General features: G+C 32.5%; 1 protein-coding gene across 1 annotated transcript in view; it reads right to left on the reverse strand.

The window, feature by feature from the left end:
* The window catches only part of RBM46 (RNA binding motif protein 46), a 43,879-nt gene that overhangs the window by 13,479 nt on the left and 14,786 nt on the right, over positions 1–15,614 (reverse strand). The window lies entirely within an intron of this gene.

The raw sequence follows: 15,614 nt of genomic DNA on the forward strand, positions 1-15,614 counted from the left end.
TATATATGTTTGTGTATATAAGTATGTGTATGTGTGTATACACACATACATACAATACATACTTCACAACCTCACTAAATTTGAAAGATAAAAAAAAAGTTTCCAGAAGATAATACAGGAGACTATTTTATCACTTCAAGGTAAGCAAAGATTTCTTAAGCAGGGTACAAACAGCACTAACTTTAAAGACTGATAAATTGAACCACACTAAAATTAAGAACTTCTGTTTTTTTCAAAGAGTATCATGAAGAGAGTAAAAGGTAAGCCACAAGTGGAAGAAGGTATCTGTTAAAGTATATCTCCAACAAAGGGCTTGTATCTTAAGTAATAAAGAAAAAAAACAGATGACCCAATACAATAAAGGGACAAGAGACTTAAATCAAGAGACACTTCATCAAGAGGATATCTTAATGCCCTAAAACCCTATTAAAAGATGCTCACTAATATTACTAAATAGTGATATAGAAGTTATAATCTCAACGAGACAGCAATATATACTAACCAGAATATTCAATATTAAAAGACTGATAATACCCAAGGTATTGACAGGGTTATGTATGGAACAACTGAAACCCATGTGCTGCTAATAAAGTGTAAATTGGTATAATCACTTTGGAAAACTGTTTGGCATTATCTACTCAAGTTTTAAAACCATGACCTACCACTTTCACTCCTATGTATTCAACAGAAATACATGCAAGAACACCATGTACAAGAATCTTCACAGCATCATTATCTCAAACAGCCCAAACTGAAAGCACTCAAATTTCTAACAACAGAAACAGCAAATAAATTCTATGATTTCGATTGAATCCTTACATTGATGAGAGTGAATGAACAGTACTGCTACATGTAACAACATGGGCCAATCTCATAAACATAATGTCAAAATAAGCCAGACAAAAGTTTACAAAATTTTGTACAAATTTCAACAACAGAAGTAGTCAGAAGACTGGTTTCCTTGGGAACAGAGAGAGTAGTATCTGAGTGGGGGTACAAAGGAGGCCTCTAGGGTATTGATTGATATTTTATGTCTTCACCTAGTGGTTACACTGATGTGGTCCCTCTGTGGCAATTCACAAAGCTTTCAGTTATGAATTGTGCACTCTTCTGTTTGTATGTAATGTAATAAGTTATAAAAAAAGAGGAATTAGAACATACACATAGACGCAAGAGGGAAGACATATGGGAACAGATGTATATGTATAGCTGATTCACTTTGTTATAAAGCAGAAACTAACACACCATTGTAAAGCAATTATACCCCAATAAAGATGTTTAAAAAAAATAAAATAAAATAAAAAAAAAGAACATACACATGAGAAGTTGATCATTTATAATTATAAAAAATTAAACCACTTAATAAAGTTACTATCAATACAGAATAAGATATAAAAGAAAAATGATTCAAAGTAACTTTAAAAAACTGTAATGGTGATTGATTTTCAGTAGAGATGCTAAATGGAATTACTATTAAATATGGAACAAGTCTTCCTTCCAAAATGCCTTCACAGACTACCACCTGGACCTGGAGTTTTAAGAATTAGTTTTCTGTTAATCTTTAAGTTGAATGAAATCAAGTTCAACAGGAAAAAAATGCTGGGATTTCAATTACTGATATAGGACAATTACATTTCTGTTAATAAATATACAGAAGAGATGGTGAAAACCTATCAGCAGAACCTCAGTTTAATATCAAACACAAGGTTACTACTGGTGCTACAGTCCAGTTTAATCTGCCATTTATTAGTGTTGTTCCTTTAAAAAAAGACATATATTCCGATAAATTATTTTGAATGAGATTATTCAGTAATCAAGATACAGAAAGAGGCCAGGAAAAGAAAAGGTATATTGAAAGTCAAGAATAAGAATAGGATACATTAAACTTCAAAGGTCAGAGACAGGATCTTGTTTTCTGAAAACTGAAATCATTGGATATGTTATTTTACTCTTCTGCTATGTAGGAATAAGAGCCAAAAGAATGATAAACTATGTATAATTTCCACTAATTAGGATTCTAATTTTCATTATACTCATAAAGACATGACACTGTAGAACTATGACTTGTTCTGTAAAGATGTGATGAAAAGTTTTAAAAGTCACTTAAAACTAAATGTTACAAGTATATTCTGTATCTTTGAAGATTTTACTGGTTTCAGTTTGAAGAAGATTTCCATATACATTTTATAGTAAATGGTATGAAGATGAAAAGCTGTTTTTCAGACTCTCGGATGTATCATACTGCTATTTCTTCTTCTGAAAATAGAAAATGACTAAATGCACAGGATTCCAGTATATCCCAAATAAGACTGCTATATTAGCATCCTGAATTTTCAGGGCTTTTCCTGCCTTTAGGAAACTAAACTGAAACAACTCCATCACCTAGGTCTATACCTGTGTAGAAGAATGAAGAAATGCAATGCTAATATAAACTAAGTTTAGAAATAATACACAATAAGCTATTGCCAATTATTTTCCACTTGTGAAGTCCTAACAAATGGCACTAAATAGAACTGTAGATTACAGAAGCTATCATAATGTTCATTAAAATAATAATAATATTGTACGTAATACAATCCATTATATTCTACACTACATTTTGTTGACAGAGATAAAAACATGAAGTTTTTCTCAGATAATTTAAAATCAACTACTACAACCATACTCTCCTGTTCTTCCAATATCCAAATTTCATTCATATATATACATACAGACACACACAATACATATCTATATATTCAATATAAAATAACCCACGACTCAGTCTATATTTCAAAGGTTTCACTATTTTAAAACACTTTATCAGCCTTCTAAAAATTATTTACTGTTCATTTCTACTTCAGTGAAATATAAATATATATCATCCTGTTAAGCACCATTCATAATCTGACTGTGTGTCTGCACCTACCAACTCTATATCTCAGATATTTCTTTTTTAATCCTTTCTTCTTTCTGCTCAAAGCACAGCCAAACTTTATCTTTCCTCGGAATTTTATCTTTTAATCTTACAGAATGTAGATCACTTTCAATTATTTGAAAAGCACCACGTGCTGAGTATTAAAGGAGGAGATAGTACTGACCTATAATAAATGAAGGACATAATAACAACAATTTAAAAAAATATATGTACAAAGTCCCCTGGCTTTATAATCCTAATGGATCAAAACTTTATAATAGTAAATAAACAGTAATATAAAAATTACTAAACTGTTGAGTAATATTATAAAGAACAAATCATTCTCAGTTACAATGTCCAAGAAAAGCTTTGTATAACAGATAAAGTAGATAAAAGTAGAATAATATTCCAAGCAGAGTAAGCAGCACTAGGAAAAGTTTGGAAACACCAATGAGCATGGCAAGTTCAGATAATCAAAGCAAGAGGTATTATCTATGGTTAGGTAAGATGGGGCCAAACAACAGAGCATCCTGAACAGGAGAATGTGGAGTTCAGAGGACTTTATTACATTACAATGGCAAGCCACTGTAGGTTCCTGAGCAAGGAAATAATGATGAAAAAGAATAATCAGACCTAACTGGAGCGATAAATTATGTTGCTGAATTACAAAATGAGACGTTTGGAGTATAATCAAAAAGCAAAATGAGAATACCAAGCAACAAGAGACCATGAAATAGACGTAGACAAACTTTGCCTATTTGAAATTCTGTCTAGCATCTAATGGAGGGGAAAAAACACATATCTTCTGCCACCTTGACACATATACCATCAGCTGGCAATGCTTATCCTAAATTTAAAAATCTCAAAGCTACAATGTAAACAAGCTATGTTCACAAAATCTTTATAGCTCAGAATGATTCTTCCAGGATTCAGACAGATGTCCTAGGTCCACACTACATGGAGTGGTCTGGTATATGGGTTTGTTGGACTAGTGGAGATAAAATTGTCTCTGAAAAGGAGATAAAGTATGACACAAAAGCCCATTACACTATATTTTAAGTTTTAGAAGAATAACTTGCCAATAATATTCCATGAGTTCACAGCCTGTTATCAAAAGTTTAACATTAGACAAGGTCAGTTTTTCACTGGGATCATGTGAAGTTAACAAAGAATAGCAGTTAAGAGCACAGCCTCTTAGCCAACTGGGGGATCCTGGGCAAATTATTCAATCTACTGAAGCCTTGGTTTCTTCATTTGTTAGAAAAAAGAAAGTGAAGACATTAAAATAATATCTATAGTACCTCAAAGAATTGACAGAATAATGCAGTATCATGTAAAGGCATTAAGCACAGTACCTAACATACAGTTAAGTGCTCAAAGAATCTTAACTATTATTATTACTAATAAAATTCATTATTATAAATAACTGGAAAAATCTGTTGTCTTGGATTTGTTTTCTGAGTATTATTCTTCGATACTTATATAGCATATTTGAATATAAAAGGTACTGCTGTAGGCCCTTTACAATTTTAACTCATTTAATATATATAATTACCCTATGAGATAAATACTGTTAACATTCAGATGAGGAAACTGAAGTATTGACAGGTTAAAGTAACTTTTCCAAGTAGGTAATGAAGCTGGGATGTGAATCCAGGAAATCTGGCTCTGAATGCCATGCTCTTTTATTCAATGTGGCCTGTATGCTATACTAAATTTAAAGTACTGAACTTCCTTTTGCTGTAATTCTTTCTAAAATGCAATGTACTATTTCCTGACCCTCTCATCTCAGATTAGGTCAGGTCATGCAATTATATTTTCTCATAACACCCCATACTTCTTTAGAGTGTTTTATCAGAACTGTAACTGAATAACTGTCTCCTTCAATACAATGTAAACTCTATGAAGGCAGCAACTGTGTCTGATTCACTACAGTGATCCTCAGGACTTCATATAAAGCACAGTGTTCAATACATATTTGTTGCATGAACATATATATTAACAAGGATTAACCATCAGCCAGCTAATAAACTGAAAATGAAAATAATTAAGCCTACAGGACTGAATAATAACAAAAACTGAATAAAAACAAAACAATAACAACAAAAACATATGATAAGAATAAAGATTCTAAAAATAAACTTTCTTAAATTGAAGTGTGAAAAAGGGCAAATTTTTCAGAGGACATCAAAATAGCAAGGCTAATACACTCCACGTGGTGTTAAAGTAGATAATTCTGAGTTAAAATAGTCTAGTAAAGAATCTTGCTTTGCCTCCATACATTTACTTAACAATGTAAACAGGTTTAAGAGGCGCAAACTACTAGGTGTAAAACAAATAAGTTTAGAAAAGTGTAATGTATAGTACAGGGAATATAGTAGCATTTTGTAACAGTTTAGCATGGAGTATAATCTATAAAAATATCAGATTACTATGCTGTACACCTGAAACTAATATTGTAAGTCAACTATAGTTCAATAAAAAATTTAAATTTTAAAATAAATGTTAAAAAAAGTAAAGTTTTTTTTCCTTTTGTACAGAGCTTTTAGTAGTTTAAAAGCTTACATGGTTCTGCATTATATTCAATCATAATCTACCTCCTTGAAAATTTCCTCTATTAGACTTAATTCCAACCCCTGGAGCTTCATATTGAAGTCTCTCTTCTATGTGACAGCTCTTCAAGCTGTTGAAGACAGCAATCATATTCCCCCATAAATACTGCATTAATATTTACAGACTAAACAGATCTACATACTTCAGTTGTTCACTGTCCCAACTTCTTATTACAGAGTTTCTAAGTCTTCCTTAGTTGCCAATGTTTAATTAAATGCTGGTGCCCAAAAGCAAACAAAACATTCCAGATATAGGCTGAGCAGAATAAAATTATTTGGTCTGAATACTACATAACTTTCCAATTTTGCCTTGAGTTACAGTTGACCCTTGAACAATGCAGAGATTGGGTGCTGAGCCTCTGAGCAGTTGAAAGTTCGCATATAACTTATAGTCAGCCCGCCGCATCTGCAGATTCAACCAACCTTGGATCTCGTAGTACTGTAGCATTTACTACTCAAAAAACTCCACATATAAGTAGACCAGCACAATTCAAACCCATATTGTTTCCAGGGTATGTATGTTAATCTGACAGTCTCTAGAGTAGAATGACTCATTGTGGTTTTGACAAAATGATTCAGGTTTTTACTATTGGTTGGTTGGCTGACTTTCATTCTTTGTCACCTTATTTTTTTAATTATAAAAGTATGTTATACAAACAGAGGAATGTATAAAATATAGATGTACAGTCAACATAATTTTAAAAATAAAAATATGCACTCACCACTCAGGTGTAGAAACAGAAGATTATCAATACCTTAGAAGTCTCTCTTATATCCTTTCCAACTTCTCCTTTTAGTCCTTAAAGTAATCATGATCCTAATTTTTAAGTGTTAACCATTCTCTTGCTTTCCTTTATAGTTCTGTCATATATTCCTTCATCCCTAAACAATATATTGTTTAGTTTTGCTTGGCTTTATTTTCCTACTCATAATTTCCCATTGCCTCAATTCCTTCAATGTAAGATTTGAATCTTTTCGTATTTTATTTATTTTTAATAAGCCACCTCATATCTTTCGGGGAGTGAAGCAGGGACTACAGTGGATAGCCCATCACAAGTAAAAAAAAAAAAAGAGAAAGGTAAGATTAATATTCTGCTTAGGTCAGCCTGCCCCATCAATATGAGACAATGCTATCTCTCCCCAAAAAGAAACTGAGCTGAGGGGAAGTTGAACATCTTTCAATCTTTCTCCTAACCTGGATTTTATAATAGGGCTTTAGAATGTATGTAAATTCCCTGAATTAATGAACTACATATTTAAAGAGCATCCCAGGATAAATATAATTAAATAAATGAGGCAACATTTGAATTATTTAGTTTCAATTTATTCATACCTCATATGTAAACATAAATATTTGCTAGTTGACTATAGAAAATTTTCTCATATAAAAACTTTAAAAATAGAACATCAGACTAAAAGAACTGAAAATAATCATTACTGCCTAAAAATTCAGATAAAATCTCAAGGCAATGAAATTTGCCTTATTTACCAATTTAAATCAAAGACTGGCTGACATCAGTCTACTTGCCAAAGCCTAAGACGATTGATGGAAAAAGGCTGTTCATCCTCCTTCCCAAGTCATGTTCAGTAACCTGCCACTCCCTGCTTGTGGCATAAACCACAATAAATAAATAAGCAAGTAAATAAAGTGCAAATATTTTTTAAAATCAGGAAAAGTGAGGTTTAAAAAAGACACTGGTGCATAAATGAGAAATAGATGATTGTAAAAAAGAGCAGATATCCTAGAGAGTCACAGATATCCTAGACGCATTTCAATACAAGCACTTAAAAATCTTAAGTCAGTAAATCATAGACTTAAAGAAATAAAGAAGGAAAAACAAACACAGCTATCTCATCATATTTGTAAATCCCCCTCAGAAGCCAAAAAAGTGCTTTCACAGGGTAAGTAATCCTATTTTTGCTCAGTATCTCCTCTTTCCCTCTAGTTCTTAAGAGAAAAGAAATTAACTTTCCAATGATTTGATATCTTCATTATTCCTACACTTGATATATCTAAATTTTACACCTAGGAATCCCTCAAGGAAACTTGATTTGTGATCTCTCAAAGAAATATATGTAGACACCTAATACACACAAGTGAGACATTTAAATGAGTAAACATTTCTCTGTTTGAATTATTTTGCTTTTGGTAAAAATTATAACTTTATAGTGCAGAATACAATTTTAAACCTGTTTTTCAAAGAATCATAATGGCTCACTTGGAACCTTTTAAATTCTGTACCCCAAATTATCCAATACAGGTATCCCTCACTTTTCAAAAGTTCACTTTACACCATACATTAGTATCTGTTTTTGCTAACTTAAAGAAATCCAAAGAGGATTTTCCCTTCTATGAAAAAAGGCAAAACGCAAAACTAGCGTTCAGGGTTTGTTTTGTAGCAATTTCGTTATAAAGGCAGCATGCAGCCTGAACATCCAGACTGGCATGGCCAAGATCCTTCCCCCACAATTACATCAGCGCCTCAGCATCAAGCCATCATAGCTTTGAACTGTGTCTGTGAGCATTTGTGCTTTACCTTGATTTACTTTGTCCATCTGTTAGCAAGATGTGTCCTAAGGTAACTGCTTCTTCGCTTTATTGCCATTTCAGCCTACAAAACGTTTCACAGGAATGCTCTAACTTGGATAGTGGGGGGAAATTGTACTTTCACAAATCTATAACTACATATTTGGTCACCTTTGGACCAAAAATGACATAGCAGCAGAAGAAAAAAAAGCCACAGACACATATGGCACATCTGCTGTAAATCTGTTTACCCCCTAATCTGGCCAGTAAACAAGCAAGACTGGAACATGTATGTTGAAACAAAGGTAACAAGAAAAAAATTAATTTCATGGGCTTGTAGTCTTACAACAATCCACCTATAAAACAGGATTACAAAAAAAAGCGTGAAATATCTCTAGAAATAACATCCTTAGAAAATATAATGAAAGGAAATCAAATATGCAAAGGAAAAAGTGAAGGTCAACATAACTACTGTATAAAAGAAGCTGGAGTTGTACATCCTAGTTTACAATGTTTATTCACGTTTATTCTTGATTAATCTGTGTATAAAAATCAAGCTATACTGTTTAAACATGTAAGAAATGAGGGAGTTCAGAATATACTCATCAAATTTTCAGGCAATACAATTACAACAGACATGTTTTCTAATGACTGCATTCCTATATGCTTTTTAACATAAAATTATAAATACATTTATAGTAGAAATCATTATCAGGGTGGTATGTAAGATTATATTTAGTAAAAGCAATGCAGGAAGGTATACAGCTAGCCAAATAAACCATTTTCTTAAAATGTTAATTATTATATATATATAAAAATCAATATACAGGCCATTTTTACAGCTCAAATGTCACTTGCTGTAAGGAATGGCCCACATGTAACTAATAGATCTTTAACCAAATATTACAAATTTAAGGGCAAGAATATCCAAGTTGTTATTAACATTTTGGCAATTTAGAGATTCTATTTAGAGTTTTTTTTTAAATTTTGTTTGCTTTTGTTTTGAATCTCCAGAGGGACGTGCACTTCTCTTAGAGGTAACGCACTATCAGATCTTAGATAGAGGATGTATCCTTCTAGGATAGAGGATGAATTGCTCTAGGATAGATAATATATCTGAATTTACTAATAAAAGTAGATACTTAACCATACTTAAGATTAACAATAGTTAAGATTAATTTAATCTTAACCAAAAGGCCTGGAAGCAACTCACATTGAATAATCTTAAAATGGTTAAAAGCACAGATGATCACCTGAATAAATTCATCACAGTAAAACCGTTTTTCCAAAACATTTTCCATCTCCATTCACTAGTCCATTCATTCTATAGCACAAGCAATTACTGTCTACTAAATATTAAACAGGAAACAGAAATAAAGGCATGATAGTGCAACTTCTACATAGATTTTCACTATTCTAAACCCCTCCAAAATAAGTAAGCCTTAGAGGAGAGAAAAATCAATACAACATTGAAATTCCTTTTAAAGCCACACTGAAAAATATTTTAGGGGACATCATGTGGCAAAATTATGAATTGCTGCTGACATCTAAGAATGCACATGCAAAATTTATTGTGGGGCCTTTGATACAATAGGCAAAAGTTTACAAACCATGATTTTTTAAAATATTAAATAAAAATATCATACATTACATTTATAAATTAAACAGCTGTAGCTACTATTAAAGCTAGTGTATTAGAACAAATATTTTAGGAACGTATTAACCAAAGATACTAAGAAACTGTAGGACAGAGGATCAAGCATGACTAAATAAATGTATAAAGTAAATGAAATCACATGATCACATTCATCAGTTAATAACATAACTATGGAACAAATACTGGTCACATGATATGTTTTAATATACATCATTATTTTCCTAGATTTTCTGTTACAAAAAGAAAACTAATTACCAAACTCTTAAGTAATTAGGTTGTTTATAATATCTTGGTTTTGATTATAATTGACAAATCCAGGGAAAGAAATAAAAAGTAATTACTTGTCATCATGAAAATGAAACAGGTAACTGACTCATTTTTTTTATCTAGTTGTTCTGCTATGAAGTGGACAAATATAAGCTTTGAATTATTATATATGAAGAAAGGAATATTAAACTGAGAAGAGTTAATTCCTACAAAAGTAGCTCTTGATTTTAAACTATTTTTAATTCAAATATCTATCTCAGTACACACACACAAAAAACTCAAGTATTATTTTTGGTACTTCATATAATTTTTGTCATATTTTAAACAAAACCATAATTTGGGGGATAAAAATGTCCTTAGAGGTCACCAAGTAAAACCCTGATACTTTAGAGATGAAGGCACTGAGGTCCACAGAGTAAATGATTCATTGCCCATTTCAAGGTTACAATTTGTTGGCAGCTGAGACTACAGCTTCTTTTACTTTTACTTGACTACTCATTACTCTGTTAAGCTTCTCCTCTCACAGCAGCAACTCCGTAACAATTGTCTGTTAATACAAGTGTTAGTAAGACAAGAATTATGAGTAATACCAGATGATGATCTTTCAGGAAAAAAAACTGTAAGTTTCAAGAGGAATAGAAACACATTTTCATGAACACTGGGCCCTCTCAGAGGGTCAAAGAAACATAGTTGAGTTAATGGAATTTTCATCTCACCACTTGGTCATATGAAAACAAATCAGTGTATAAAATGCTGGTGCTCATCCTACATAACTAGGTGAATTTTAAAGCAAATTCAGCAAATTATTTTTGTTCTTTAAAATGTAAGTGTGAAATAGTATAAAAGTTAGATCTATAATTAAAACTGGAAAGAAAAGAATAACTTTCTAAAAGTATTATTTTTCTTCTAATTATTTATAATAAAATTTCACTATAATATAACCATTATATTATACTTAGCTTAAGTGTCTTCTAAAATTATTTCTTAAATTTAAAAAAAACTAGAGAAGGTTTCTCTTTGTTTCAAAGCAATTTATTGGCAAATTTTTTAAATCAAAATTTTATTTTTTCATTTCTGCCCATCAATCTGTAAATAATGATAGCTCATAAGAAAAAAGCACCAGTTATTTTTCAGATTAAAGCTTCTCAGAATAGTATACCTTCATCCTGCTGTGTCTTCTATTTCAATAACTTTCAACCAACTTATAAGTGATAACAGAAATCAAAACCTAATCCCCTAATCTTTAAATGATATTAAAGAGATAGCAAACACAATGGCTATCATGCTTAGAATATATATATTAAATATTTTAGCACTCAATGATGAGAAAAAAATTAAAGTTTCTGATGATGTTTGTTATTACTAAGTCAAAATATGAGAAGCAATATGCAAGTCAGACACAAAATGAATACTGAAGAAAGTACAGAAGATATGAAAAAGATGAATATTCACATATAAAATGGTCCACACAAATCAGAATGGATTCATCTAAGAAAAAAATTACTTAGAGAAGAAGCAAGCACAGTCAACACAGTTGTACTAAAAAAAAAAAAAAAAATCTTCAAAGTCTCAAAAAGCAGGACTGATAAAATTTCAGTTAACTAAAAGTCCACATCTTCTCAATTTCTAATTCTTAAAATCTCACTGAAATCAACAAAGAAAATGCTATACAGAAATGTGTGCCATTAAGTTACCATCACGCTGTTTTTCTAATAGGTGTTTGCTCATATTGTGCCCCTTTCTGCCCATAAACTCTCCTCAAGATTTACAACCAAGATCAGGTGGGAGGCGTCCCCTTCCTCTGTACTCCCCAAATAACCTATGCTTAGAGTTTGTGTCTCTGCCTTCGTCAGCAGACTGTGACTCCTTAGGAGCCAAAACAATGTTTTATTTATCTTTAGCTCCAGATCACTTAGGAAAGTACAATTAACACATGAGAGGCATTCAAAACAGATTTGTGCTTTCATTAAATTTTATCAGTCATGGCCAAAACAACAGTACAAAAGTCAGATGAAATTAAATCAATGGCACAAGCTCGTTTGTGACAGAGGTTCTTCACCTCTGTTTTAAAAGTTTTAGCTGGTCATTCAAGTAAAAAACTACCACTTGCATCAGGATTACACAAACACAGAAATGAGACAAGAAATGCCTTGCCTACAGTTATTTGTTAATAAATTATTCAATAAAATGAATTATGAACACACACTGAGGCTACCTGACTCCTTCCACTAAATATTTTCCAAGACTTTCTTCTTCAAAACTAAGACTTTCCTTTATCTCCTTGATTTTGATCTCCTAGATGGTGAAGAATCCTCCAGGGGAAAGCAGTGGCAATATTAGAAGGCCCAGATTCGAAACAGAGGCAAAGTTTTAGCAAAAGCAGGATTATTCACACTGATAGTCTGATCCATTATTAAACAGATACAAAATTATGAGATAGAAAATGCTTATTTAAAAAGATGTGATACTGAATGACCTAAGATGTTTCCATACATCAAATATTTAGTATAGAACCTATCACCTAGCCCCCAAGTCTGTACTCTACCCATTAAACCCAGTAAGTATCCTATTTATTACAGCTTCCTAATATAACCAGGCGATAGATAATTTCTTACCCTACTGGTTGGGTGCTTAGTTCCCAGTGAGGTTAGGGAGGTTATTCTCTGACATTTTGGAGATGGAGACAGTCTCTATCTTTGAAGTAAAAAAAGGTGTGTGGGGGGGGTTAATTTTGGCATTAACCCTAGTTTTCAGCTTTTCTTAAAATATTTTGCTTAAAATAAAGCTCGCTATAAATGGAACCAAAAAAAAACCCAAAATATTTTAAAAATTTATTTTAAGGTACTATGCAATGAGAACATTTGGGATTCTAGGTAAGAGCACTAAATGGTCACCAGAAGTACTGTGGCTTTAGTACTTATATAGATGCCTGCTCTCACCTGGAAAAAACTTCTATTTTCCTCAACACCAATGATCGTCATTTAACTAAATAAAGTCTAATTTTTTTCTCTTTTATTTTTCAGACTTGAAAAATGGGCGTGGTAATGCCAAAACAATGTGGATAGTAAAAGCACATTCTTAAAGACCTCTGAAATAAAAATGTAAATGACTGTTTATATCACATATAATAGCAAAAGATCATTAAGGTAAGATTTGATAGTAATGCTCAAAATAGCATCAAAACTGAAAGGGTAACAGAAGAGTGTCAAAGCAAATTAAAAAAAAAAAATACTACACCCAAAGAAAACATCTTAAAATAGCAGTTAAATTCACTATCTAGAAAATTAGATTCAAATTCTTCAAGAAAACAGAGGCAAAGGATGATCTAATGGAAGTGCATTTAAGGGACTCTAGGAACCAGTAGCAACCTCTCAAGATCTCAAAACAATCCAATGCTTGAAACATGCAGGATATATCAGTAACAGAGTATCCCTTCCCCTCTAAAAACACATCACTACCACCAAATGATCTCAACCCTGAGCCATCCAGCAAAACCCTACAACCTTTATCTAAAGGAAACTGCACATAAAAAGGCATCAGCTCTTTAAAGCCCAGAGGATCCAATATTAACAGAAGAAAAAGGTAAGCCCGAACACTGCCAACAATATTCAATCTGTTCTTAACCTGCCCTGTGGCAATATGTAACTTCCTGGCTGTCTATAGCTCCTGCCCCTACTTTAATGACCTCTTAAGATCTGATTATTTGCTTTCTTATCAAAGATTCCTAGATCCCTGATCTCCGATTCTTCCACTTCCTTGAATTCTCTCTTTTCCTGCTTAGTTGCCTCTTAACTCAAGCTTCACTCATATTTCTAGTCAATCACAATAAGGATTTTTGTGGTACTGTCTGTAGACAAGGCCTCGAGCCTTGTGTTTACAAGCCCTAGTATTTAATTGAAATTTTTGGCTTATATTTGGATCTTAGCTTTTGCCTCTGATGATGAACTAAAACTGAAAAAATATATAAAACACAAATTGTCAATTTTTTTATTATAAGCAATTTTGATATAAAGTTTATAAAATATGAAATAGAATGACTAAAGCAAACTGTCTGTGCCCTCTAAGAATTTCAATTCTTGAAGCTAACTGTATCCCTAATGAACATAATCAAGTTGGAAATGCTATAACTGAACAGGGGTTTTCTTTGGGAACTACAGGTGAATAGGAAGTTAACTATGGCCCTATGACTCAAGTAAAAAACATCTTAAAAATCGAATTAAAAGCAGATGGGTAGGGGCTTCCCTGGTGGCGCAGTGGTTGAGAGTCCGCCTGCCGATGCAGGGGACATGGGTTCGTGCCCCGGTCTGGGAGGATCCCACATGCCGCGGAGCGGCTGGGCCCGTGAGCCATGGCCGCTGAGCCTGCGTGTCCGGAGCCTCTGCTCCGCAGCGGGAGAGGCCACAACAGTGAGAGGCCCGCGTACCGCCAAAAAAAAAAAAAGCAGATGGGTAAACCATGTTTAAATAGAAAATCTGACAAACTAAAAACAGTTTTAAGAATCTTGAAATTTAAGTTAACTTTGTAAGGGAAATGAATGGATATAGAAATAAAATGTTTCAGCATTACCATGTTACAACAGACGCAAGTATCTTGCTCAGCAACTGAATGCCTAATATTCCACTCCAAAAGAATAATTTAATCCAATTTGCTCTAAGAACTCTAACGTTAATCATTTGCTATCCACCTAATTTTATCTTTAACTCAGTTGTCTTTATTAAAAGAAAAATGGAAGTATTTCTATTTTGTAAATTAATAGAAATCATACCTAAGACTTTATTAACTTAGATGATTGTAAAGTTCCCAAATTCCGAACTAATAATTGAGGATACTGCTGAAAAGTTTCTTGTAGGGAACCCTCCCTTCAGGTCTAAAATTCTGACTCCACCTCCTAATCAGAATCTCCTAAAAATATTCATCATAATACCATGGGAGTGGCCATGATGGATAAGCAAGTCTATACAGTGTATAAAAATTACTCTCCTTTTTGACAATGTTTTTCCTTTTCAATTTCCTTTTCTTACCAAATTTGAGAATATCAATTTTAAATAGATATAAGCTTCAGTAGCATGATTCTGCAACTATATATCAATTTAAGCTATGGCTTTGACAATTATAATCAAGAACAATTATAATCCTTAGTAGGAGACCTTTTCTTTCTATTGGACTTTTCAATAAGCCAATATTCTTCTAATAAATATTATTTTGAGCATGAAGTAATAACCAACTAAAATCTACAGCTGCATTAAAAAATGAGACAAACTGGTGTAGGGGGAGGGGGGAGGGTAGAGGTTAACACAGTAACAGGCAGTAGGAAAATACCAGAGTGATATTACATCTCCTCCTTCACAATGCCAAATATTTAGTTAGCATATGGCCCAAAGCTTGTCTTAATTATCCCTCAAATGCTTTAGAGAAACCTACTTTTTTTAAAGCATGAAATTAAAGAGAATGGTCATAAACATCTCTTAATGATGCTTTTTGTCTTTCATGAGTAATAATGACAGATTTCCAGATTGGTGAGCATAAGGTTGTATCTACACATGACCCATCTGAAATGCCTCTGATTTTACCAACTCCCTATCCCTGCCCTCAAAAAAAGATTATTGTGTAGACTTCACCAAAGATGCAGTAACACTCTTATAAATTGGTTTAAGT

Source organism: Phocoena sinus, chromosome 5 (genome assembly GCF_008692025.1).
Source record: "Phocoena sinus isolate mPhoSin1 chromosome 5, mPhoSin1.pri, whole genome shotgun sequence".
NCBI classification, from domain to species: domain Eukaryota; kingdom Metazoa; phylum Chordata; class Mammalia; order Artiodactyla; family Phocoenidae; genus Phocoena; species Phocoena sinus.